The sequence below is a fragment of the Ailuropoda melanoleuca genome, chromosome 8, assembly GCF_002007445.2.
Source record: "Ailuropoda melanoleuca isolate Jingjing chromosome 8, ASM200744v2, whole genome shotgun sequence".
NCBI classification, from domain to species: domain Eukaryota; kingdom Metazoa; phylum Chordata; class Mammalia; order Carnivora; family Ursidae; genus Ailuropoda; species Ailuropoda melanoleuca.
In genome coordinates, this window is record NC_048225.1 from 81,245,658 (window position 1) to 81,245,933 (window position 276).

Sequence of the window (276 nt, forward strand, 5' to 3'; positions counted from 1 at the left end):
CTTTTAAGTATTTAGGAGTATTCATTTTATGCAAAAATAAAAATAAAAAATTCTATGACATGAGAAATATCGTTACTCCCATTTATGGATAAGGAAACTGAGGACCCAGAGGGTTAACTTACCCAAGATCACAGAGTTCCAGACCTTTCACTCCTACCTGCTCCATTACACTGTATCTTATATTAGGATTACAAGGGAAGCCTCTTAGGTTTTTCTCTCACTTGCTGTTATTGACACAGAGTAACCTCTCAGTCTTTCCGTTGGGAACATGTGTGT

At 37.0% G+C, this 276-nt stretch overlaps 1 long non-coding RNA gene across 1 annotated transcript in view; it reads right to left on the minus strand.

The window, feature by feature from the left end:
- Positions 1-138: 138 nt before the first annotated feature.
- LOC117803516 overlaps positions 139-276 on the minus strand; it is a 10,391-nt gene continuing 10,253 nt past the window's right edge. The window contains exon 3 of the long non-coding RNA XR_004627493.1: positions 139-245. This is a non-coding gene — a long non-coding RNA (uncharacterized LOC117803516). The remainder of the gene's footprint in view (positions 246-276) is intronic.